This window comes from Leucopleurus acutus (assembly GCF_964270905.1).
Source record: "Leucopleurus acutus genome assembly, chromosome: 2".
In the NCBI taxonomy this organism is placed as follows: domain Eukaryota; kingdom Metazoa; phylum Chordata; class Mammalia; order Artiodactyla; family Delphinidae; genus Leucopleurus; species Leucopleurus acutus.
The window spans coordinates 187067661-187094866 of NC_139143.1; the positions used below are offsets into that span (position 1 = coordinate 187067661).

Genomic DNA, 27206 nt, shown 5'->3' on the forward strand with positions numbered 1-27206 from the left:
CCGTTGCGAAGCACAGGCTCCGGACGCGCAGGCTCAGCGGCCGTGGCTCACGGGCCCAGCCGCTCCGCGGCATGTGGGATCTTCCCGGACCGGGGCACGAACCCGTGTCCCCTGCATCAGCAGGCGGACTCTCAACCACTGTGCCACCAGAGAAGCCCTATTTTATTATTTTAAAAAATATTTATTCATTTATTTATTTGGCTGCATCAGGTCTTAGTTGCAGCACATGAGATCTTAGTTGCGGCATGCGGGATCTTTTGTTGCGGCACGCAGGCTTCTCTCTCTCTAGTTGTGGTGCACAGGCTCCAGAGTGCATGGGCTCAGTAGTTGTGGCACACGGGCTCTAGAGTGCGTGGGCTTAGTTGCCCTGCGGCATGTGGGATCTTAGTTCCCCCACCAGGGATTGAACCCGCGTCCGCTGCATTGGAAGGCGGATTCTTAACCACTGGACCACCAGGGAAGTCCCGGGAGCAGTTTTAGTTTTATAGAAAAATTGAGTGGAAAGTACAGAGAATCCCCACATGTCTCCTCCCACCCAGTTGTCCCTATTATTAACATCTTGCGTTCGTGTGGTACACTGTTAGAGTTGATGAATCAGTATTGATACTTTGCTATTAACCAAAGTCTATGGTTCAGTGTTTGTGTTGTACATTCTATGGGTTTTGACAAATGTTTAATAGCATGCATCCACCATTACAGTACACACTGAATAGGTTCACTGTTCTGAATACGCCCAGTGCCCCACCTGTTTGTCCCTCCTTCCCTTTCCCTTAGCCCCTTGCAACCACTGATCTTTTTACTGTCTTCTTAATTTTGCCTTTTCTAGATGTCATGGAGATGGAATCACAGAGTTTGGAGCCTTTTCAAATTGGTTTCTTTCACTTAGCAGTATGCATTTAAGCAGTCTGCATGTCGTTTTGTGGCTTGCTGGCTTCCTTTTTATCACTAATAATATCTCATTGTTTAGATGTACCACAGTTTATTTATCCAGTTACCTGTTGAAGTACATCTTCCTTCTTCCAAGTTTTGGCAGTTACAAATAAAGCCACTGTAGACATTTGTGTGCAAGTTTTGTGTGGAGATACGTTTTCAACTCATGTGGATAAATACCGAGGAGCATGATTTCTAATCTCTGGTAAGAGTATGTTGGGCTTTGTAAGAAACTGCTATACTGTCTTCCAAAGTTTCTGCACCATTTTGCATTCCCAACAGCAGTGAATGAGAGTTCCTTTTGTTCCACATCATTGCTAGCATTTGGTGTTGTCATTATTTTGGATTTTAGCCCTTTTTATTTATTTGAAAAAATTAAAAGTATCTACTTATTTTCTGGTGTCAGCTATGTTGCAGTTTTGATTTTCTCTGCTATTTACCATAGAGAGGGAGAAATGAGGACCATAAATATATTGCATATGCCTCATTCTCCATCCTGTAGGGGAAAGGCATAAAGGTATAAATTTGGGAATACAGTCTGTTACACTTTAAAAAGAATGGGCATGATGCTGATATAATGATGTTAGGTTATGGTTCATGTAAAATGCAGTAGTACTGATTTCTTAGTGGTTCCATGTAAGCTTTATTTCCTCTTGGTTACCTGTGTTCCTCATTTGGCAAAGTATTTCATTTTATGAAGGGAAAGGGATACTTTGAATTATTTTGAAATAAACTAATTCTGGCCAAAGGTCTTTATCTGCTAGATACTTGTAAATAAAGATTTATATTAATTTCTTTATTGTAAGACCATTTATCGGATGGTCAGGGCACTCAGAGATGAGGACCATTTGATCCTGCCTTTGGAGGTTATAAATTGCAGCAGTGACTATTGGAGGGTTTACTATAGGGTAGATACCATGCAGTTCTGAAACGAGGTTAGAATTACTTCCCAGCTATGCTTATTTAGAATGTTTTTGACTTTGCATTTATCCAGTTACTTATTGGAATTTAACATCAACCTAATTGTGTTCTATACCTACCCACAGCCTTGGTTGTGAAGATGATTTGGATAGGTTCTCCTGGGGGTTATGCAGTTCATTAATTCCTTTGTCAAGGGTTCTTAACTTTATTTTTATCAGAGACTCCATTGAGTATTGGTGTAAGCTGTGGTATTTCCCCCAGAGCAGAGTTGTGAACATTTGCCTACATGTCCACAATACACAGTTGCAGGTAGTTTATGGAACTCTTGCAGCCCATCCATGGACGTCTCGTTTAAGAACTCCTGTTCTGGTGAGCCTTAAGTCTCGGTTTGAATTGCTAGGAATCCTTTGTATTTCTTACTTTTGGCAGATTTGCTTACTCGAATAGTGTGGTGTGAGACCATTGACCGGTACGGAGCCTGTGGAGCTCGCTGTTTGTGCTCCCTGAATGGCTTATCCAGGGGTACCTGAGGCTACTGGCCGTGGCAGATTGCTGTCTCTGGGCGGACCCACAGGAGAGACTTTTCTCAGCTCTTAGTTCCAGAAGGGACTGACCTCCTGAGCATGTGATTGCTTCTACCTTACGGATTTAGAATCCTGTGACTGATCAAATTTCTTCTGAGGTATTTGCTTATAAGATGTTGGCTGCATCTAACAAATGGTATACAATGAACCTGAACACCTATTTCATGGTTCCATTTTCTCAATCCCCTCGCTCCCCCTACAATTTTCCTTCTTCCCAAGAAAAAGAGAAGCAGTATAGTAGTATATAGTTAGAGCACAGGCTCTTAGCCTGTACAGCATGTGAGACCTGCCATGTGGCCTGAGGGAGCCTTTTCCACCCCTGTGTGCTCAGGGTCCTCTTCTATAAATCGTTCCTACTTTGTGCGGCTACTGTGCGGGGAAAATGGAGGGCTCTTCAAGCAGTGGCCGGCGCAGGCAAATGCTGAATGCGTCTTAGCCACTGTTGTCAGTCCAGCTCCCGCATCTGTTTAAAATTTCATTTTATATGGTATGAATATCAGTACGCTGCCTTAAGTAGGCTCTTCTAAAGTAAGCCATTCTTTAAATCTCCCCTGCCCCCTGTTTATTTTTTTATGCAGAGGTCTAATTTCTGCCTGAAGACGGTCATTAAATATGTTGAGCTGGCCAAAAAGTTCGTTTGGGTTTTGTTACGGAAAGACCTGAACGAACTTTTGGCCAACCCAGTATTATGCAGGGGAGTGCTAAGGGGCTGAATTGTGTTCCCCCAAATTTCATATGCTCATCTTAACCCCGAGTATTTTGGTATTTGGAGGTGAGGTCTTTGGGAGGTAATTAGGTTTAGATGACGTCGTGAGGGTGGAGCCCCATGATGAGAATGGTGTCCTTACATGAAGAGAAAGAGACCTGAGTGTGGCCTCTCGCTCTGCCGCTCTGCTGTGTGAGGACACAAAGAGAAGGCCACAAAGAGCAGGCAGGGAACTGAATGAACCGGACTGGCCAGGACCTTGATTTTGGACTTCCCAGCCTCCAGAACTGTGGGAAATAAATTTCTTTTCTTTAAGCTGCCCAGTCTGTGGTACTCTGATATAGCGCCTGAGCAGACTAATGCAGAGAGTACATTCCATACATGCAGAGCAGAAGGCGATCAATAGCTTATCACAGAGACAGCTTTTCAAGAGTGAAATGGGGATGATGCTTCTCTTTGCAGAAGGCTTTACCCCTGCTGGATAGCCTTCCCTGACCTCTGGTTGGTCCTCACAGCTACCTTCTGAAGGAGGCAGCACAGATGCTGGCTGCTTGGGCTACGGAGTGAGAGAGCCAGCTCAGGAGAAGTCAGTGGAGTTGTCCCGTCCACAGTTTCCATTTTGGAACTGGCTGAGCCTCTTTAGTAGCTGTGTTTTCTGACTTCTAGATCCATTGATCCTTCCATGAACACCTTAATATTGTCAGTTCAGTCTTATAATTCTTTTGCTTAGAAGAATATAATCTTCACTTGTAGTCTCTATAGGAATATTATTTTCATGGTTGAAACATCAATGGTGAAATTGTTGAATTTATCTTTACTGTCTCAGGGAGAAAAATAGAATTTATGAGTTCTTTGGCCTGTTGGTTAGATTTGAAGTATAAAATTTCTGTGAAGTGACATAAGCCTGAGAAATGTGATACGACCTGAATTGGTACTTATGACATTTTTTTCTTTTATTTTGGTCCACATATTGGTTTGCCATTCAGTCTTGCTGATGAGTTTCTAAGATGTAGGAGTTTTTTGGAGCTATCCACGGTCAAAAGATTGCTATTCATTTTGGTCAAGGTGCTGTGAGTATGTCTTGATCAAAGGGATGAAACAGGAGGGATAGAACCTACAAATTAAAAAAAACCCCAACTTCAAACCTGCAGCCAAACCCTGCCCTTCATTCTGAATGAGTTCTGGATCCCTACAAGGTTAATATTTATGAGCCATCAGAACATACTGTATTTGCTCCATTTCCCATTAAATTTTAACAAACTAAAAAAAAAAATCAAAATTTTACTTCCTGAAGATAAAATGATTCATTTGAGACCAAAAACTTGGAATAGATGTAAAAAAATCTTTATTGAGGTAAAACTCCCTTAAGAGATAATTCATCTATTAAAGAAGTGTACAAATCGATGGTTTTTAGTATATTCACAGAGTTCTGCCATCATCACCACAATATAATTAGGAATAGATTTTATATGGCAGTTTCTGGTGATTAATTGAATGCTCCTAGATAATCTTTTATGTGTAAATTTGTACTTCTATGAATAAGAATATAACTTATCTGTATGCTTTAGTATTACAGTACATAATTGGTTGAAGGCATTCAAACCCATCTTTTGTTTACAGTGGTCTGACAGAAGGGAGTTAACTTCAGACCAAGGTTATTAAATCCTTCAGTGACTGATGACTCCCTTCAAGGGATGATAAAGCAGTTATGAATATGGTATGAAAAGGGTTGTAGTCTCTTTCAGGATATTATCTGGAGAAATTGCAACTTTCCCAGGGCATTGTTTGTATATTTGATGTGCTCAAACTATGTTTAGACATTTGCCATTTCCAGCAGTTTGTGTTAAAGAATGTTTCATTTGTTAGTAGAAAGGCTGATAGCTGGGTATGTCTTACACTAGGGGAATTTCCTAGTGTTGGTTCCCAGTTAGTTCATAAGATTCAAGTGGGCCCTTAGGCTGCTGAGCAATCATACTTTTTCCCCCTCCTGGTCCATTCACTTGCCCAGTTTCCTAGATGACTGTTTCATACTTCCTCCCTGTCTTCATGCTGGGTTTCCTGCTTCAGTGAGAAAAACCAAAGCAGTCCGCAGAGAACTTCCGCCCATACTCACCTCCCTGTGGGCCCAGCTTGCAGCACAGACTCCGCCTTCCCCCTGCCTGGAGGTAGAGCAGCAGAGCTCTCACCCTGCAAGGCTGGTCCAGCCAGTCCTGCCCTCTCAGTAGTCATTTCCTGTCTCTCCTGTCTATCCTGTATCATTGTTTTGGGCTCTACTGGATCATTCTCAACAGCATACAGTTTTTCTGCTTTTCTTCCATCTTAAGACAAATACAAAAACAAAATCTCCCTCTTTTGACCCTGCTCCCCCTGTCCACTGTTGCTTATTTCTGTGCTCTGCTTTGCAGCAAAACATCTCAGCAAGAGTTTTCTGTACTTAAGGTCTCCAGCTCTGCTCTCCTCTCTTAAATCCATCACCCATCATTCCAGGGAAACTGCTGTGGTGAAGATTACCACGTCCTCTGCACTGCCGGTTCCCTCTCCTGGAATCTATCACCCCATATACCTGTGTGTCCTCACTTTCAAGTCTCATTGAGGCCTGCCTTGACCCTTGGTCTTTGCTCCTGGTTTCCCTTTCCCTGCTCTGTCTTTTTCCCTAGAGTATCCTCTTTTCACAAACTATATGTGTATTTATTTTCATTACTTATTGCCTTGTTCCTCCCACTAGAATGTAAAGTCCTGAAGGGCAGGGATTTTTAACTGTGCAGTTCACTGATATATCCCCAGCATGTGGAACAGTAACTGACACACAGAAGATGTCTGATAAATTATCTACACCGTGTCCTGGGACTCACAGCTTTAAAAATTATCTAAATGAATATAACTAAAATTTTATGTCTCATCCAGGTCTTAACTCAGCTACCTTCTTCACATGTCTAATTCGATGTCTGATAAGCATCTAAAACTTAACACACCCAAATGGAACTTCTGATGTTTTCCCCCTACACCACACATAGCTGTGGGGTTTTTATATTTTAACTTCTCCATTTGGTAGGATTTCCTTGTCACCTCTTTTCTTTGGTGTATAAATTGTACCACCTGGAATGCCAGAGGTGGACTGCAGCAATCTTAGGTTGTTTACTTTCATCTGGCACTTTTAAAGCAGTTACATTTTTTTGAACGTTGAAAAAAAATTTAAACAGTGATGTACAAATGAAAAGAAGTCAATGTTCATCATTTAATTTACCTTAATAACTTTTTTACTGTAGATTCCATAGACCCATTAGTTAGTTTTTTGATGTTTGACACTTGGAAATATGGTTTTAGCTTTCAAAGTAGAGTAAGAATATTTTTTATCAAAACTTTGATTTATAATTGCCATCTACTTAGCAAATATAAAATACTTTTTAGAAAGCTTTCCTAGGTGTAGTGGGTAAACTATTGAATCAGGAAATATGTAGCTAGAAGTTCCTCTCTGGGAGAATCAAATCAGTCCTCTTAAGATCCAAACTTGAAACTTGTTTTAGCAAGAGATGGAGTTAATGGCATCTCTTCTTTAAATGCTGATCCGGTCTCACAGCATCAAATACTGAGGTAGCTTTCTTCCAGTTGGACTTAAGTTGGCAATTACATTTACTGTCTACCAGCAAATCATTAGATTTCTTGCCCATGAAACTCTTTCAAAGACTCTTATCCTTGTAGATTAATGTGTGTTGATAGTTTATAGGACAGTGCTTGGGCACTGTAAGCAGACTTGTTTGGTGGAAAAATTACTAGTGATTTATTTAATATATATACATATTTGCTTTAGTATTACATTTCCCTAGATGATAGAGATCAAAGGAACTTGCAACAATGTTTTTTTCTTTTCTTGGAACCAGTAAGCCAGCAGAACAATCCTGTTTAGCCTACTTCAGTGCAGTGGTGTCATAAAGAGAATCACACTGTGATCAGACTATACCAAGACAACCCAGCTGATCAGTGAAAAATTTGGTTGGTATTTGATAGATGGGAAAAGGCGGAGGAAATTGCCTGAAGTTTTTACTTTTAAACGAATGGAGTTTCCTTTCTGGGTCCAGTGCATTGATGCCGGATCTGTTTTTTTTTTTTTTTTTTTTTTTTGCGGTACGCGGGCCTCTCACTGTTGTGGCCTCTCCCGTTGCAGAGCACAGGCTCTGGACGCGCAGGCTCAGTGGCCATGGCTCACGGGCCCAGCCGCTCCGCCGCATGTGGGATCTTCCCGGACCGGGGCACGAACCCGTGTCCCCTGCATTGGCAGGCGGACTCTCATCCACTGTGCCACCAGGGAAGCCCATGGGATCTGTTTTTAATAGTCATTTGCAAAAAGCTTAGTGTGTGGTAGGTCTGTGATGAGCTATAAAGATAGAGAAAGAATCCTTGGTTTACAAGTAAGATAATACTACCTTTCCTTTCTGTGTGACACTGAAATACTCTAAACTTAATCCTCAGTGTAATTGAGGTAGGACCATAATTCCCATTTAACAGAGGAGAAAATAGCTGAGAGGTCAAGTCACCTTACTCACTGCCCCTCAGTACTTGGTTTGATTTCCATGTCTGATGTTATTTCCACTACATCACAGCCTCCAGACTTGCTGGAATAGATGAGCAAGACACAGCAAAGGTGGACCACTGGGAGGAAGATTTCTATCGACCGAATGTGCTTGAATGTGTAGAGGCGGAGAGGGAGAGAAAGGAAGCTTATACATACTTTGGATGTGGTTGATTTAGGTAGATGACTTGACCCTAGAGAGAATCCTTAAGAGACGGGTTTTGGTCATATATAAATATGTCTACTTCTACCTTGTGTATGGTCGTATTAGAGAATTGTCTGGAGAGGCAAGGTGATTTCACTGGACTTTTTCCAATAATTTATCTTTTGAATGAAAACATTAATCTGATTTCAGTTTTTCATTTTCCCAGGAGATCCCCAATATGGTTTACCAGGGATTGAGTCTTAAAATAAAGGGGCCAGGGATAGTGTTTGTGTTCAGTGTCTGCTTTTTTTTTTTTTTTTGCGGTATGCGGGCCTCTCACTGTTGTGGCCTCTCCCGTTGCGGAGCACAGGCACAGGCTCCGGACGCGCAGGCTCAGCGGCCACGGCTCACGAGCCCAGCCGCTCCGCGGCATGTGGGATCCTCCCAGACCAGGGCACGAACCCGTGTCCCCTGCATCGGCAGGCGGGCTCCCAACCACTGCGCCACCAGGGAGGCCCCAGTGTCTGCTTTTTAAAAGTCAGTTCTAGCATTTAACGCTTAAAACACAGGAAGCAAAGCTTAGTCTAGTGACAATGCTAGGATTAATTTTACTTGTTGAAATTAATGTTTCCTTGATAAATAAACCATTTTCAGGTTCTTGGTAGATGAATTTAACTGAGGACAGGTTACAGATTATTACATTAATTCATAAGAATTGTGCGAAATCTGAAAACAGAGAAAAAGAAGCAAACTTGTTTTCACTGTTAGATGTCCTGGCTTGATTGTATAGGTCCCCCGCCTTTATCTTCAATGCCTTCTCTTCTGAGATTAAAATCAAATCTTAATATGTTGACATGTAGTATTCAGGTACTCTTATAATTAATTAAGTTAAATTTCCTTTAACTTCTGTAATGCTCATTTGAAAAAAAAATTGACGGAAAAGTTTTTCTGGTTTTCATAGCAATATAAACAGTAGGTAAAAATGCACTCAGAAGTTAAAAGCTGAATTTGTTAGATTTATCAGTTGGGACCTGAAGAGGATTAGTTAAAAAATGGGCTTTAATCAAAAACTGATAGCTTGAATTGAACACTGTGAATTCTGTACTGCAGCTCAGGAGGTTAGCTCTAAATATCTGGACTAGGAAAGAGGTTTCTAATCCAACTTTGCTATTTATCTAGTTTGTCTTCTGTGTTCACTGGCGTTGCAGGAGGGAAAGTGGGATGCACAGACCTTGTCATAATGGTGGGGTGGGGGGAGGTGAGGCTGGAGGGCACAGATTGTGCTTGATCTTGATTGTCTTCTGTAGGAGCCACAGTGATTATTTAACCAAGTACTGTTGAACTTGATTATTGCTTAATTCATCATTCTTGGTTCTTTTAAATCCCTTGTGGAAATAGTGTTTTGTTGTTTTTATAAGTCTGACTCTTAGTGCTAATATAACAATTAAAAATTTTTTTTCATTGGAGTATAGTTGATTTACAATGCTGTAAATGTATTTTTTTTTTTTATTTTGGCTGCACGGCATGCGGGATCTTAGTTCCCGGACCAGGGATCGAACCCTCGCCACTTGCGATGGAAGTGTGGAGTCTTAACCACTGGACCACCAGGGAGGTCCCTAATATAACAATTTGACGGAATGATTTCATAAGCTTGTGCGTTTCAGCATTAATTCTGCCATGTGAAAGGAAGGAAAGGTTTTTTGTTTATGTCCAGGATATTAAAAAAAAAAAAGTTTATTTATTTATTTTGACCGCACCGGGTCTTAGTTGTGGCACGCGGGATCTTTTAGTTGCAGCATGTGGGATCTTTTTAGTTATGGCATGCAGGCTTCTTAGTTGTGGCATGCATATGGGATCTAGTTCCCCAACCAGGGATCGTATCCAGGCCCCCTGCATTGGGAGCGGAGTCTTACCCACTGGACCACCAGGGAAGTTCCTGCCCAGGACGTTTTTAAAGTGAGAAATGATTTCTTGTTTAATGACACTGCCTTCCTGCTACTGCCTTTTCTAGGAAACTTGTCTATAATTAAAGAGAATCAAGATTTAATATGCCTAATGTATTATTTGGTGGACTGATTCATTGAAAATGCACTTGGTCACTGAAGTATGCTTTTAAATTTATTTAATTATTGGCTGCGTTGGGTCTTTGTTGCTGCGCGTGGGCTTTTGTCTAGCTGCGGCGAGCGGGGGCTGCTCTTCGTTGTGGTGCGCGGGCTTCTCATTGCAGTGGCTTCTCTTGTGGTGGAGCGTGGGCTGTAGGCACGCGGGCTTCAGTAGTTGTGGCTCGCGGGCTCCAGAGCACAGGCCCAGTAGTTGTGGCGCACGGGCTTAGTTGCTCCACGGCATGAGGGATCTTCCCAGACCAGGGCTCGAACCCATGTCCCCTGCACTGGCAGGCGGATTCTTAAACACTGCACCACCGGGGACGTCCCTGAAGCATGCTTTTAAAATAAAGGCTTTTGGCACACTTGAACCATGAAAAAATTTAAGTTGCTCTTTAGCATGTCTCTAAATGGACATTTTATTTAGTATCTGTCTTTTATTACTAAGATCCTCTAAGGACAAAAGTAAAAAACTGAAAAACTAGTATTTTAAACCTGTTAAATAGTATTGTTAACCTGGCTTTGAAGGAGGGCCTGTGGAGTAATCTTGTTTGTTTTTTGCTTAAGATTAAGTTGAATAACCCCATAGAGTTATAGTTGTGATGAAAAAAATTCAGATAGGTAGATATATTTTGTTTTTATTTTCTGCCATAAATGAATATTTTCTGTTTTATACCTTTATAAATACCTTTATTGGTATTCTGTCAAAAGCAGCTCCAGTAACTCCGGGGAATGGTTTTCCCTGAGGCAGTCAACAGCACACAATTTGTAGAGTTTCTGTGAGTTACTGAAGAGGTTTGTGGCAAGGTATTCCCGCCCGCCCCTGTTTTTCTTTTTAGCAGGGTTCAGCAGTTTAATTTCTCTAGTCCTTACGTAGAATCATTAGATCTAAGTAGTGCCCTTTGGTGCCACTCTCAAGGAGAGAATTAGGGAAAAAGTGAAGAACAAGCCAGGAGAGAGACATGGGATAAAAAGGGGCAACAAGGGGGCAGAGGTGCATATGTGGGGTGTTGAGTTGTAAAATACCTGGGAAATGGGTGCGGTGGGGGGTTGCCACTCGGCCTCATTGGGCCCGCATATCTCCGTCTGTTCGAATGTTGAAGCTTAGGTGTTCTTACTCCTACAGGTATTTGGTACCTAAAATATTAATAATTTGTAACATCTCTTACATTTGGTTTACCAGGTCATTCAGTTGAAGTTTGTTGAATCTTTCTAATAGAATTTTAGAGTCCTATTCATTTTTTGTTTTTTAAGATGAAGAATTTTAAGGTGAAAAAAATGAGGTACAGGGTTGGTACATAATACAGCCTGACTTCTGATCGGTGTCTTTGGACTTCACCAGTGCTCATTCTACACATCACAGTATTGAGTAGCTTTATTTCCCACTTTTGAATCTGTTGTCTTCCTGAGACTCAGAGTCTTGATTGCTCTTTGGATTGAGTTAAGGCATGTGAAAGAATCCCTTGTCATTCTAATAAGGGTTTGGTGAACAAAACTTGCTTGAGGCTGGTGTACCTGTGAAACATACATCACTACTTGCCTCTATAATTTTTATTCTAGGTTATATTATTAGAGCCAGCATTTTTCTTAAATGATTACTTGCATGCTTCACATTCCTGGATATAGAGACATTAGTGAGTTAGTATACTGTTTTCTTTGTTTTGTAGATAACATTAATTTTCATCATCTGTACATTGGAAGGCTTATTGTCAATAAATAGTCAACATTTTGACCTCAAAGAAACCAGGAAATATATTCATAAAATGAGACATGGCCACAATCATTTTGAGAGAGTTTATGACGGGTTATACTCAGTTGGACAGATTATTAAAGTCAGTACCACAACAAAAATGTACATCGCCCCACCCCCAAGAAACCACATAAAATTTTCTTTCTTTAAAAAAAATAATTATTATTTATTGGGCTGTGTCGGGTCTTAGTTGCGGCACGTGGGATCTTCTTTGTGGCATGAGGGATCTTTTGTTGCTGCATGCAGGCTCTTTAGTTGTGGCGTGCAGGCTCAGTAGTTGCGGTGCGCGGGCTTAGTTGCCCTGCGGCATGTGGGATCTTAGTTCCCCAAACAGGGATCAAACCTGCGTCCCCTGCATTGGAAGGCAGATTCTTAACCACTGGGCCACCAGGGAGGTCCCTACATAAAATTTTCATAGTGCCTCAAAAGAAACTGGTTGTATAGCTTAAGGAGCGAGGTCAAAGGCTGTGCTTTTGATAGCAAAATTTGTATTGAAATGTGAAGAATTTATTGTATCATATTCCATAAATGATATAAAGGAAGTGAGATGTAATTTACTTGCGATTATTTGTCGTGAAATAACGAAGAATATAGAGCCTCACTCTTATAGACAGCCTGTAGTGTAAGGAAAGGAACAAGTCCCCATTTCACACATGAATAAACAGACTTAATCTCCTGATATGAACGAGCCACAGTACAGGGGACAGCCTGGGGGTGAGGAAGGCAGAAGTCTTTGTCACTTAGCCAAAATAGGCCAGGATTCAGAGTAAATGAGATTTGTGACCAAAGTAAGCCTTAAGTCTCATTAGGGCTCTGCATGATTGTGCTGAAATGAGAGTGTAGTATACAGAAATGTTTCTGGTGTGAAGTTTATTGTACTTAAGTGCCTACTTTTCAAACCTAGGACCAAGTTGCGTACTGTATTTGCCCGCATCTCTCAGTATGAATATCGGGATGTGAAATAATCAGTCTCAGTTTCTCCTTCCATTCCTGTCTTACTTCCTTAATGCTACCCTGAAAATTTCAACTGTGACTGTATGTCTTTATTTTTCCTGGGGTCTGTGAAGATCTATTTGAGGTAATTTCTGTCTGTGCTGGTCTTAGAGTATAGGTAAGTTCCATTTTATTTTTTTGATTTAATAGAAGGTCTGTGATACAGACCCTTAAGTGTTACCCAATCTCAAATTTTGTTTAGTAGCACATTTTAATCTGTGGCTGAATTTAGGTATTAATGATTTTAGGTTTCAGCTCACATTTTATATTTACAGGGGAAGTAGAATAATGTATAGAGAATGATTAAGCTATGTAAATATTTGTACTTTGCCACAGTGTTAGACGTCCTAAAGTCAAATATTTGCTATAGAAATTAAAGCTTAGCTAAAGAACCAGCTATTTTACCTTTTAAGATAGATAAGATGTGGTTTCCAAAACTTCATTTTCAAAGCACCTGATAAAAATATTGAGAAAAAGACTCCCTGGTTACCATAAATAATTTAGTATATGAACAGCGAATCTGAGATTCTTGTGATTTATTCCTTGTATGTAAAATCCGTATCTGGTCTGGTTTGGAATTGCTCGCGCCGGCTGAGAGGGGCGTAGCTCTTGGCACCTAGCTCTCTCCCTCCTCCGCCTCCTCCCCTCTCTGGTTTTCTTTGCGCATGGTTTCTGTTTGCTTTTTTTGTAGGTTAGAAATGACAGTTTTAAAAGCCCAGGAAATTTGTTTCTAGAGACCTCCCCTCCCCATTTTTAGCATTTCTATCTCTCTGTACTTATAATTATTTTATGGTAAATTTTCAAATTTCCATTTTCTCTTTTGTTCTACATGCTTTCCTATTTCCTTTCTCTGACCCTCCACTCAGGTGGTTGAGCTATTGGACATTCTGTCCTATATTTACCATTTGTAGAAAACACACGGTAATGTTTTCTTGACTGTATTCCTGCAAAGTTGACCCATATTAGTAGGAAGCAGTTTTGTTCTTTTATCTACCTGTGTCCTTTTCCTGTGTTAAAGTGTTTACAATTCCTGAACAAGAAAGGGTATTCTCTCACTTCTAAATTGCTAAGGTTTTTCACACCCAAGTGGGGAACGGAGGGTGGTATAATTCTTTTCCTTTTATCCTGGCTGAGGGCTTTTTCTCCCAAGGATCCATTTAAGCATGGATGTTATATTTCACAGTCTTCCTTTGCTTTTTACCTTGAAGTCTGCAATGCTGATTCTCATGTCTCAAGATCTAAGATTTCCAGGTTCGTCCCCCACCCTTCTTGCCCCCACTCCCCTCCTGTCCCTGTGACTTCAGGTCCTTGTTCCGGAGTTGCTCCTTCATGCTGTCAGCGTCCTTCTGGAAACATTTCCTACGGGATCCTTTGCGGTCAAGCCAAAATTCCCTGGGGAGAAGTTGCTTCCACCACTCTGCTTTTGTTTGCTCTCAGATTCCGAAACTGTTTCAGTGGAAAGGAATAGTTGCTCTCAGTTTGGCCTCCTCTCATGGCAGATAGCTGACCTTTCCCCTCAGAGATCATTGGTACCTGAGACTTGCAGGATGGAAGGAAGTGCCCTGTAGAGAAATGCAGCTCATACATACACTCAAGGTTTCTTTTTTTCTTCTTTGTTTTTGTAATGAAGTGGTAACCAAAAGCTAGAATGGTCATCACTGAACAAGTTTATCTGGCTTTCCCTACTCCCCCCCCCCCCCCCACCAAGTCTCTAGGAAAAGGGTGTTTCCAACATTAAATCCATTGCCACACCCTTGTTATAACACTCCCGTCAACCTACCTCACTCAGCAAACAGGTCTCCCCTGATTATTGCTTTAAAGTTAGTACTGTAGTATTGCATTATGGAAAGACATTTACGGTTCTAATTTTAGAGAAGAACTTTATTAAAATATCCCTGCCCAAGGTCGTGAGTTTTTCTCCGCTTTGCCTCTTTTCCTATGTAAAAGCAGCCTGTGGTAATCCACGCAGGTGGCAGATAAAACTAGCAAAGCACTCAGCGAATGCTTTGAGGCATTTCAGTCATTATTGAGAAATAAGTGGTTAAAAACATATGCCCCTAAGAGCTCTAGTTTTGTAGAAAAACAGAACTCTGCCTGTCATCTTGTGTTATAAATACAGAGGTAACGCACCAGCTTTGCAGAAATTGGGGCTTTGTTTTTATTGTGAAGAAAAATGTGCAGCCTCCCACACACCCTCACAGCAGTTGCATAGCATTGGAAAAATCCTCCAAGAGCAGACAGACTGATGGTTTTATCCAGACTGTCATTACGTATGGCCTGTCTGCCAGAGACTCTAGGCCCTGAACTGGGAGTGAAGGCAGAATGTGTGGAGCAAATCAGAGGAGATCAGTTTGGAAAGGGAGTTTACAAAGGAGGAATGCTGACAGTGTAAGATAATGGAACCTGTGGTTCTCAAACTTGGCAGATGTGACCGTGTTGGAGAAAAGCTGCAACACAGTGGAGAAAAATGCTTTCTTGCTCTTTTTCCCCTCAGGTCAGGTTGTGTAAATTGCTGAAGGATGGAAGACCAAAGCCTTAGATTGTTATGAGGTTCTCTCCCTCTATCTTTTCTAAGAATCATAATCTGTTGTTAAGGGTAAAAGCCACTGGGTTCATGTTTATGCATATTCTTGTACTTAAATCAGTTAGAATTGATTAAAAGGGAGTGGTTTATTGATGAAATGGGAGTCGTAATATTTTTATTTATACGCATTTAGATCTAGATCAGCACTGATAGATTTCTCTATGAGGTCGGTAATGTTCTATATCTGTGCTGTCCACCATGGTACCGTCAACACTAGCCACACACGACGGGTGAGCACTTGAAATGCCACTAGTGTGACTGAGGAACTGAATTTTTAATTTTATTTAATTTTAATATATTAAAATAGCCACATGTGGCTAGTGGCTACCATATTGGACAGCACAGCCCCAGATGAAAGCTCTTAAGTGATTCACATGGCTGTCAGTGAATAACATTGAAGGGCATTCTCTCATGTACAGACGTGTTATAGTTCTGAGGACGTATGCTTTTATTTATTTATTTTTTAGAGAAAGTTGGAATGAAAGGGGGAGTATAAAGGTACTATTGGTGTGTGACATGGAGAATTACAAGTTAATTTTTAAAACAAACCCCCCAAAGGCAGCCTGTTTTAATCTATTTAAGAAAAACATTAACGAGAACTATATTATTCTGTTTTAAGAATCTGTGCCCTTTGATTATAAGAAGAAAGCTTGTTAGTGGGTAACGAAAGATGAAGTCTAATTAATAAATGGATTTTGTTCATTCATCAAATATTTGATTGCTTTCAAAGTTAACATGGCACAAATTCCTGCTCTCAGGAATCTGAGCAGAAACCAGGATACCGTGCTTGTATAGCCAGAGTAAGGTTGGAGTGGGGAAAAGTTCCCAGGGGGCTGTGAGAGCCCTTTAGAGAGGCTCGAGGATTCGGAGCAAGCTTCTTTGAGAACTGATAACTCTTTCTGTTGAACAATACAAACCAAAACAACGAGAACTGATAACTCCTTCTGTTGAACAGTACAAACTAAAGCAGTGTTCCTCGGACCAGCTAGATGTATTCTGACACAGCGTCTTCGGCAAAATGTTATTGAGTTCCTCTGTGTCGTGGGGTTCTTAGATGTGTAGAACGTGGGCTGTCTGTTAACTGATATCTTTGATCTGCTAGGTATTGTGCAGGTTTGTGCCTTACATGGGTTATCTTGTTTATTCCGCACAACTCCTCTATGGGGTATGCTGTTATTATTTTCTTTATAGATGAAGAAACCAAAGTTTAGACAGAGAGATCAACTGCTCATGGTTATAAAGCTAGCAAGGACCAGGGTCTGTTTCTGTCAGCAAGGCCTTATAGAGAAGATGAGAGGAGACAATATGTGAAACATATGAGCTGGTAAATAATAAGGTATTTTGCATTTGTAATATGTTAAAATGCTAAGTGTAAAATACAGACTATGCTTGCAGAAGGAATTAATTAAAGAGGGGCAAGAAAGGCATGGCACAGTTTGGAGGCATCATGGATTCCTTCTCAGACAGTGTAGGGCTTGGAGTGGACTTGAATAATACACAGTTATTCAACAGATGTTTATTGAGCTGGCAGTAAAGACAGTGTGAGCAAAGGTGAGAGAGTGAGAGGACCAAGTAGGGGTACATGTAGAAGGCTTTTTATTGGAGAGTTGTCGGGGAGCAGGGTTATGAACTGAGGACCAGAGAGGTGGTTTCCTGAAGGAGGAAATTGAGCCTCATGTAGTCTTTCCTGGAAAGTTTTTTTTTTTTTAATTAGTATACAGTTGACATAAAACATTATATTAGTTTCAGATGTACAACATTATGATTTGATATTTGTATATAATGCAAAATGATCACCACACTAAGTCTAATTAACAGTTCCCTCACTACATATAGTTACAAATGTTTTTTTTTCTTGTGATGAGCACTTTTAAGATCTACTCTTTTAACAACTTTCAAATACAGTCAGCCGTCTGTGTCCGTGGGTTTTCCATCCACCGTTGATTGACTCTAAGGATGCAAAACCTGGGGATATGGTGGGCCAACTCTATTCATTGTTTTAGCCATTTTATGGAAAGGACTTGAACATCCGTAGAATTCGGTATTGGTGGGGGCTCCTGGAACCAGGCCCTCTTGGATACCAAGGGATGACTGTGTACCATACGGTATTGGTAATATAGTCACCATGCTGTACGTTACATCCCATGACTTATTTATTTTGTAACTGGAGGGTTGTACCTTTGTCCCACTTAGCACATTCTTGAATGTTCTTGAATGAGGACATTAAAAATTGAGATAAAAGGTAGGTGTCATTTGTGTTTATAGAGAGACTTGAGGTCCAAGGTAAATGAGGGCACTGGGAATGGAGAAAAAGATTGACGGTATTTTCCCAGATGTTTTCCTCCAGATACATGTGATTCAAGGTAGTGGCCACTTTCTTGCCATTATCTCCAGCCTATTACGTGGTGCTCATCGGTTTGATTTGTGGGTCATCTCTGGTGACTACGGGGAGGTCCACCTTTCGCCTTGGCTTGGAGCCTGGGCTGTGGTTAGGGCACACCGAGGCCAGAGATACTGTCACTGCCTTGGCACCATAAAGTGGTTTTAGGCATCTAGTCTCTTTTTTCTTGAGTTCTTGCGATCCCCCTTCTGTTTTAATTTAATGTTCCACTTACGGGAGTTGATTCCTTGCCCTTGCTGCTGAGTGGCAGATTCTTTTCTTTCCTCTTTTGGTAAAAAATACCTGATTTGCTTTATTTAGTTCTTTCAGCTTGCCATCTAAGAAGGTTTTGTGGAGTGAATCATTCTTCATGTGGTTCTGTAGTCCGAGTTGATGTTGGTCTCTAACGTGAATAGAACGACCAGTGAATAGTTTGGATTATTTTCTAAAACCTGATCAGTGGTTAAGGCTCATGCTGATGTGGCAGGTATTTGGGGAGTCAGATTCCTATCAAGAACTCCTGATATTAAGTGCAGTTAAGTTGTAGAATTTCTATTACTCTTGTTCACAACTCATACCGTTCTAAGGAAGAATGAGAGTTTGCATTGATCGTTTATATGCTTTGTAATGTGGAGATGAATTACACTGGGCAGTATGCTCTGGATATTTGATCTGTTGATAAGCAACTTACTGAACAGTTTTCTTACGCACAGACTTCTTAGACTCTTTAGTATGACAAATACACCGTAAACTGTGAGAGTATTTGTAAGCAATGCATCCTACACTTTACACAGAAGATTTTATTGTTGCGCTCGTTGGTTTGGGGCTGTCTGTCATAGGGTCTCCAGATTCTTTTTGGGGGGGATTTATTTTGGCAAATGCTTATGGTGTCTGTGTTTAGCCCTGTACTCTACATCTAATGCTCTTCCCAGGTCATCTCATTTAGTACTCATAGATACTATATGACTTTGACTCCCAAGGCCCTGCCTTGGTTTCTTCTCTCCGGAGCATCAGGTTGTCTTTTTAGCTGCCTAGTAGATACCTTAGTCTGGATGGCTCTGTATTAGCAGCCGAAACCCAACACTTTGCAAAATTGAAATCTCTTCTCCATTTAGTCACATGCATCATTCCCCCACGCCCCCGTCCCCATCCCCTTGTTGTCCAAACTAAGGATGGAAGCCCTTACATCATCTTCACTTCTCTGTCTTTGATTCCCAACTGGTTGATTACCAAGCCTAAAATCCATTGGAATCACTAATAGTATCGTCCTCCTGTTTTGATCCTGGTGGAGAGTAAGAATGGCTTAATTGTGGATGTGGTGATGGGGCTCTCAGGATGCTTAAAAATCTCTTCTGGGCTACCCTGGTGGAGCAGTGGTTGAGAGTCCACCTGCCGATGCAGGGGACGTGGGTTCGTGCTCGGGTCTGGGAAGATCCCACATGCCGCGGAGCGGCTGGGCCCGCGAGCCATGGCCGCTGAGCCTGCGTGTCCGGAGCCTGTGCTCCGCAACGGGAGAGGCCACAACAGTGAGAGGCCCACGTACCGCAAAAAAAAAAAAAAAAAAAAAAAAAAAAAAAAAAATCTTCTGTATTATTGGGAATCTCTGTGGATTTTTCATTGGTATGAAGAGCTGCCTTTTATATCACTGCTTTTTCTACATATTCTGAAATTCTGTAATACTCTAAAAAATGCTTCTTACCTGTTCGTATCATATCATTTGTTTAAAAAAATATCAAAAGTGACAGACCTTTAGGGAAGAAGCAACACATCATATCCAGCTGCTTAAAAAAAAGAAATCCAAAACAAAACGGTAAATTACCAATTGCTGAAAATGGCACATATGTCTCTAGGTGGTTAGACATACTGTTAAGTCAATTTGCAAGTTGCAGGATAAAGCAGGCAGGAGAATAAAGAAAGGGATCTGTGCATTTCCCCAAGGTCCCATAGATTTGATAAAATTAACTTTAATCAGAAGTGGCAGTTTTTCCACTGAAAGCATTTGAGAATAAATTTCTCTGTTTTCTGACGTGAGAAAGAAGATTTCTTTTGAGAATGCTGTTGTGAGCCTGTGCTCCATTTACATTGCAGCCTTCCAGGTTGTGTTCGTCAGTTGCTTTTGAAATTTATGTTCTCTCATGTTGAATATTGCCTTGCTTGCATTTTCCGGGTGTTCTTAAAGGTCACTAGAGACTAGAGCTCTTCAGTATACGTTTACATTGGGCAGTAAACTGAGCTTCTGATGTTTTTGTGGTTGTGGAGTATGGAATGAATATTTTGCTTGTAGGTTTAATTTTTCCTTGACTACAAAATTGAGGAGATTTGTCAGGGGAACTTGACTTTGAGCAGTTAGGATACAGACCTTATTTAATCAGGCAATTCAGTTGCTCTACTGTCTTTATCTTATACTATATGAGATGAAAGCTTAGAAAAAAATACCTGTGTAGTATTGATTAATCCTGCCAACGCGTGGCCAATACAAGTCTTGTTAGCAGATGGACTTGCCTCGGGAAGAAATGCAGTTTCTGCCTCCTTCAGTCCTGCTCAGTGTTATCACAGTTATTGTACTTAGGTATGACCTAGTCAGTTGCTTTCACACTTTCAAAAACTTAGTTTGAAGAGCTCTGAAGACATAGCTTTTCTTTTTTTTCCCCCTCCCTGTATTACTCTCCTACTGATGATAATGTTCAGGTCTATAAATCAAAAGGTTCTCTTTTAGTCTAGTGATGGTTATAGAGCAGTGTTAATAATTTCTAAATGTCAAGATGAGCCCTCTCTTAGGCCATTGGTCTATAGGAAAAGCTGCAACTTTGGTACATATTATTTAATAACAGTTTGTGTTTTAAATTATAATGTAATAGATTTAATTTGGGTATGTTTTAATATGAATTGTAGCTTTAAGCTCTTGTGCCCCATTCTTTAAAGAAACATGATTTTCAATTTTTCTTATTTTGACACTTACCTTTGGAGCCTTTTATTTGTTTCACAAATCAGTGGGTTTCTCAGTAATGACCTTCTTTCCAAGATCTTGGCAGACACTTGCTTTAGAGAAGTGTCTGTCTGTATTGGAAACCCGATGTAGACTTGATGGCATTCTCTTCTCATTCCCAGGAGGGCCTGGTCCTGGAGGTAAATGAGTTTTTATTAGAGAATCTGTTACATGCTTAGCTGGACTGGGGTGTATTATCTGTGATGTAGGGCCATTATACCATCCTCTAAAGCTCGTTGTAGTAAACAAATTAAGCTATACATAGTAATAGGGACTATTTTATTCTTGAGTGTATGGCTGTTCCTCTTATCAAGAGGGTGAAAATGAAAAAAACATTATACCCTCCATATGAATTTATTCGATTTATTGCTGGTTATGTATATTCAAGGTTTTTTTTTTTTTTTGGTAGATAAACTTGATCTTTTCCCCTGAGCAACAGATAGAAGAATATGCTGGCATATTCTTACGAGTTACTTTTATTTTGTGAGGGTACTCTTTGGAAACTGTGAATTTACAATGGGGTTAACTTATTGGGGCCAGAAGCCAGGTGTATCTCAAGCTGAATATCCAGAGAGGTTACTGCTGATGCCTGCAGTGGGAACTTTAGGTGACATTCTATAGGTCTGTACTGTTCTATACTTCCTTTCATAGTTTCCTTCTTTCTACTTGTAGTTTCCTCACTTTCAAGTTCCAGAATGGAAAGTGTCCGTTCAGCTTATTAGCGCCCACAGATTTGACTGTTGTGCTTTTTGCTGTATGTGTCATATGTCACTTGACTGCTCTTGGCAGTCTTGGGTACCATTCCTGGTCATGGAGAGACATTAGTGCTGAGAAAAAGCTGGCAGTGCTGCCTTCATTGCTGATGAATGATAGAAGCTAGATAATTATATGTAAGAATCCTTATTTAGAAATCTAGACTCTCTTACTAGGCAATGACCCCTCCCCTCCTTTTCTGGCTCTTCCTACTCTGAATGTTAGTGTTATCAGTCATTCGGTGCCCAAAAGTATGGGGAATCTAAAACAGTCAACTATAGAATAACATGCTTGCACTGTCAAGATTACCTGGAGTTCATGCTTCCTACTGTTCCACGTACATAAAAGATGATATTTGTAGAGAGTACTGGGTAAACTGGAGATATTTTGGGAGTGTCCGTATAGGACTTTGTGAAAAATTCATTACGTATTTTCCCCCATTCTTTCATTGAGAAATATAGTCATAATTTTCTTGATAATGCACATGTATTTTGAGTCCAGTTAAACCTTTTCGTATCAAGTATTTAAAAACAATACGCGGGCTTCCCTGGTGGCACAGTGGTTAAGAATCCGCCTGCCAATGCAAGGGACACAGGTTCGAGCCCTGGTCTGGGAAGATCCTACATGCCGTGGAGCATCTAAGCCCGTGTGCCACAACTAGTGAGCCCTCATGCCACAACTACTGAAGCCAACACGCCTAGAGCCCGTGCTCCGCAGCAAGAGAAGCCACCGCAATGAGAAGCCCGCGCACAGCAACGAAGAGTAGCTCCCGCTCGCGGCAACTAGAGAAAGCCCGTGTGCAGCTACGAAGACCCAATGCAGCCAAAAATAATAAATTAAATAAAATAAAATTTATATATATATAAAAAAACCCAATACGCTTTTTTCCTCCTACTTGACGCACCAGTTCTTTAGGATTCAAATTATGACACCAAGTAAGCATCACTAATGAGCCTATTAAATCTCATTTTTTTCTGAAATTGAGCTTTTGTTTTGAATTCATATACTTAGTTACTACGTTTTCTTTTTTCTTTTTTTTTCTTCGTGTGGACTGTACAGTATTCAATTTAGGGCCTCAAAAATGTTACTTAAGAAAACTATTTTTAAAATCTAGTAACTCTCCTTTATTAATTTGCAAGGTAAAAACAGTCTCTCCTCCACCCCCCAGGTCTTCATTTGAATAGCTGCTGTATTTCCCTTTGAAACAGGGGCGGGGAGTGGAGTGGATGTACCTATCTTGTGTGACTTCATAAAGTAGAAGCCAACCAAGACTGTAGCAGCCTGGGTTTTATTAAATACAGCATTTGGTAACATCATTAACATGTAATTTGTCTTTAGGCAACTGTTACATATGTAGAGGGCTTCTTTGTGAATAAAACAGGGTATTGTTTTCACCTCAGCATTTTCAGAACATGGTCTGAGACAGTCTTTCCATCATCCTATCACTGAAACTTCACCTGCAGTTTACAAATTTATTTGGCCTGTCCGTAATACCTTTTATTTGCTTCAGAGTATTCTCTTGCTACTTTGAATGTTTCATCTCCTGTAGTTTGCTTCCACGCCACCCAGTCATCCAGTCTCATGGTTGTTGGTGTAGAGTTTGTATGGTGAGGACTCCCAGATTTAAATCTCCAGCCCGGAACTTTCTGACCTCTCAACCTGTACCCATATTTCTGCTTAGATATTTACTAGGCGTCTCAAACTTAACATGTTCCAAACAGAATTCCAGTTTTCCTCCTCTTCCCCATCAGTAAATGAAGCTCTGCTCTTCCAGTTGCTCAGGCCCAAATTGCGGCCCCTTCTTGGACTCTCCTCTTTGTCTCAAATCACATCCAGTCTGACAACAGATTCCGAGGGCTCTACGAGCAGAACCTGCCCACAGTCTGACCTCTCCTTGCACCCGCACTACTGACATCTGGCCTGAATCCACAGTCTCGTAACCCTGCAGCAGCTGGAGGGAGTCTGTTAAAACGTAACTCAGATCCTTACTTCTTTATGCCAAAACCCTACAAAAGCTTTTCTCTTATTTCAGTAGATGCAGCATGCACACCGCCCCCGCCTGCCCCCCTTCCCTCTTCACCTGGCTTTCTTCTTTGCTGTCACTGCTTCAGCCACCTTGGCCCTTTGCTGCTGTTTGGATGTGCCAAAACTGCCCCTGTCTCAGGCCTCTGTACTTGCTTTTCTCTCTGCCTGGAATACTTTCCTCCAGATAACCACACAACTTGCTGCCTTACTTCCTTTAGGTCAAACGACCCCTTGTCAGTGATTACCTTAAATAAATTACCCCGCCCCGCCCCATTCCCTTTTGCCCACCTTAATTTTTTCTCCATAGCACTTATCACCAGGTAATTTACTAATATATTTTCTTGTTTGTTTGTTGTCTGCTTCCTCCCCTACTATACTGTAAGCTCTCTGAGGTTAGAGATCGTGTGTATTCTGGTCGCGCATATATCTGTAGCTCCTAGGGCAGTGCTTGGCACCTAGTAGGTGCTAAATAAATATTTGCTGAATTAATGGAGGAATTGACAGCGACTTTGCTCAGGACATTGGTGTTTATTTTATGATCAGTGTCACAACTACAGCATTTCAGTGTTGTGGTCCAGGCCGCGGGACTCCCTGTACTCCCACCCTCTCTGGTCACTTGCTAGTTCTTGGTATCTTGAATTGAATTAATTCTAGTGGCTCTTCTGCTTTTCTCTTTCAATGACGTCAGGTTAACAAAGATGGCAGTGTAATACATCTGGTCAACCTAGAGAGCGTCATACCCAGTTGGAACAGCTCAAAGAAAATGGCAAATTGAGTTCTGGCTTAGATTTATGCTTTTCGTCAGAGCTACTTTTCCTTTTCATCTAGGACTCAGATTCTGAGTGTTTTTAGAAGGACTGCTCCGGTGAGCTTTGCGGTTTTTTTCCCTTGATATAATTTGTACCCATGGATTAGAAGTGTGTTATGAATGCTTTTGGTTTTTCATATATGTGTGAAGTGTAACTGTGTTAAGTATAAAATCCACCCTGTCGTTTCCTTTCATCAGCTGTTGAGACCTTACGTGCCATGGTTGCAAATTAACTTTGAATCTCGGATCTCTGCAGACTGAAAGAAACCCTGTCCAACTTATCTGCTTTGGAACATGTTGTGCAGAGGTAGTAAGCCTGACCAAGTATTCATGCATATTAAAGATTACTGTGGTCCAAGGAAGGTTCTCTTTCATTCTTAATGTTACATGAAATCCAACTTCTCCTATGTGTTTAATTAACTATGCTTTTACAACTTTAAGAGGTGGTTTTTCAGAATTGTGGAGGTAGAGCTTGTCCTTGTGAATTTTATAGCCAGATGCATTTTTTTTTTAATTTTAACGAAGCTTGAGCTTTTTCTTATTAGTTTGTAATGTTGCTGTTTGTGTGTGTTTGTGCTGTAACAGCTTTATTGAAATATAATTTGCATATCACATAATTTACCCATTTAAAGTGTACAATTTAGTGACTTTTAATATTTTCACAGATATATGCAAGCATCACCATAATCAATTCTAGAACATTTATATCATCCCCAAATGAAACGCATAACTATAGCACCCCAGCATCCCCCACCCCCAGGCAACCACCAATCTGCTTTCTGTCTCTGTGGATTTGTCTTTTCTGGGCATTTAATATAAATGGGATCATACCGTATGTGGTCTTTTGTGACTGGCATTTTTCACGTAAGATAATGCTTCCCAGGCTTATCCATGTTCTAACATGTATCAGTATTTCATTTCTTGGTATTGTTGAATAATGTTCTATTTTATGGGTATACCATATTTTACTTATCTGTCTGCTTGAGTTTTTTTTTTCACACACACACCCCCCCCCCCGCCCCTTTCCCCCCCTTGGTGTCCATACGTGCTTGAGTTTTATATTTATCTTTTCTGTATTTGATTTTCTATCTGTGGCCATGCTTTGGGAGAGTGAGTTCAGGAATTCTTTCCCCTTTCACACCAGGGTTTTGGTCTTGTAGGTATTTAGTTTCCCTTGTTCTTGGCATTGTGGACACCAGGTTTTCTCAGTTAGTCGTGTGATAACAGAAGCATCCACTTGGCTCCAGGACCAGAGCAGGTCACCACTGAGTAACACTACCCCTGATCACCTTCAGAGCTTGCCAGGAAACATCAAGATTTTCAGAATATTTACTTCTGTTTTCCTAATTCAGCTTCACACATCTGTGTAATTACTATTTCAGGTAGTGTTTTGAGTTAATCCAATATATTTCAGAGAATGAAGAACATGCCACATTATATAGTTTTCGTAATGGTGTTAGCTTTATGGATTCCATACTGGTCAAGCATAATTTTGAATAAAGCAACACAGACGCTTAATCCTTTGAAATCTCTGTGATAGACAAGAAGTTTTATTCGTTGAAAGCAGTGGTTCTCAACTGTGAACAACTTTGCTCCCCAGAGGCTATGTGGCAGTATTTGGAGAATTTTTTTAATGTTTTATTAATTTAATTTAATTTATTTATTTTTGGCTGTGTTGGGTCTTCATTGCTGTGCGCTGCGGTGAGCGGGGGGTACTCTTCGTTGTGGTGCATGGGCTTCTCATTGCGGTGGCTTCTCTTGTTGCGGAGCACGGGCTCTAGGCGTGCGGGCTTCAGTAGTTGTGGCACGAGGGCTCAGTAATTGTGGCTCGCGGGCTCTAGAGCGCAGGCTCAGTAGTTGTGGCGCACGGGCTTAGTTGCCCTGCGGCATGTGGGATCTTCCCGGATCAGGACTCAAACCCGTGTCCCCTGCATTGGCAGGCGGATTCTTAACCACTGCGCCACCAGGGAAGACCTGGAGATACTTTTTTGTTGTTGTCATTGGAGCAGTGGGTTGTGGTACTAGAATCTATGTGAGTAGAGACCAGGGATAATGCACAGAACAGGCCTCCCCACCAACCCCCCCCCCCCCACCCAAATCTGGCTCAAAATGTTAATTGTGCCGCAGTTGAGAAGCCCTGGTTTAAACTGAGCAGTGAATTCTTCTTCACTACTTAGTAGAAGAGACACAACTATAGGCAACTTGCAAGGCAAAAAAAATTTCGTATGTAATTGCGAAAATCTTCACATTTTAACAGTACAGAAAAGCAGTTGCTTGTGTCAGTGGATTTGTGTGTTCTTTAAAGAAAAGGAGGATTTTTGATTTTGGGGGGTGCGGGGGAACCTCCTTGGGCATCTCATCTTTGGGAATTCCCTACTCTTACTCCAAATAAAAAGGTTATGTGTTGTTTGTTATTTAATTTTAATTGAGCTGTTGATTGTAACCTGGAGTTTTGCTATCCTGGGTACTTTCCCCACCTTTTGCAGGTAGTATGTTTTGTTGTTATTATGTCTTTTTGGAAGAAATTAAGATATTTGTCAGAGTCCGCCAATCTTAGTTCTCTGTTTTTTCCCAAAGCTTCTCAAGCAGTTGAGGAAGTGCTGCTCTAAGCATTACACCCACTTGTGATTAAGGTGCGTTCATTCTTTGCCTCCTTCTGTTTTGATACCACAGAGGCTGCTCTCTGAATTTGACTAATGGGTCCCATCTCGGTTATTTAGGTTGTCTCGATAAGACATGTGTTCCAGGAATGAGTATTTAAACATTGACTAATTAAACTGATTGAGTTTAAATATTTATTAACCCCAAATGCAGAGAATCTTTGGAGGTAGATGTGTAACCGTTTGCTTATAAATGATTGGATTTGTTCAGGTGGGAGAACGTGACACCTGTTTATTTTTACGTGGGAGAACTGCTCTCAGTACCACATCCGTTTCAGATGAAGCACTCTGACCTCTGCATGGGTTCCTAGA

At 40.9% G+C, this 27206-nt stretch overlaps 1 protein-coding gene across 1 annotated transcript in view; it reads left to right on the top strand.

The window, feature by feature from the left end:
• Positions 1–27206, top strand: part of RERE (arginine-glutamic acid dipeptide repeats) — a 426659-nt gene that overhangs the window by 130949 nt on the left and 268504 nt on the right. The gene's annotated exons all lie outside the window — the stretch shown is intronic.